Source organism: Sinocyclocheilus rhinocerous, unplaced genomic scaffold (assembly GCF_001515625.1).
Source record: "Sinocyclocheilus rhinocerous isolate Xijiao unplaced genomic scaffold, SAMN03320098_v1.1 C33903445, whole genome shotgun sequence".
NCBI lineage: Eukaryota > Metazoa > Chordata > Actinopteri > Cypriniformes > Cyprinidae > Sinocyclocheilus > Sinocyclocheilus rhinocerous.
In genome coordinates, this window is record NW_015671823.1 from 1 (window position 1) to 200 (window position 200).

At 44.5% G+C, this 200-nt stretch overlaps 1 non-coding gene across 1 annotated transcript; it reads right to left on the reverse strand.

Moving 5' to 3' along the window:
* Window positions 1-43: 43 nt before the first annotated feature.
* Window positions 44-116, reverse strand: trnav-cac (transfer RNA valine (anticodon CAC)). The gene has a single exon. It is a non-coding gene; the product is annotated as a tRNA-Val (tRNA).
* Window positions 117-200: the final 84 nt, after the last annotated feature.

The following is a 200-nucleotide window of genomic DNA, read 5'->3' on the forward strand; positions in this document are numbered from 1 at the left end:
GCAACAGACCAAGAACTTAAGCTACCTTGGAAAAAGTCACCCTTGATTCCGCGCAGTTTCGAACTGGGGCCCTTTTGCGTGTGAGGCAAACGTGATAACCACTACACTACGGAAACTTTATCTTGACAAAGCAGCAGGAATTGTCCTTGAACGCAGCAAAGAGTTTATGCATTCCCTCAAAAATAAAACTCTGTTTCTGC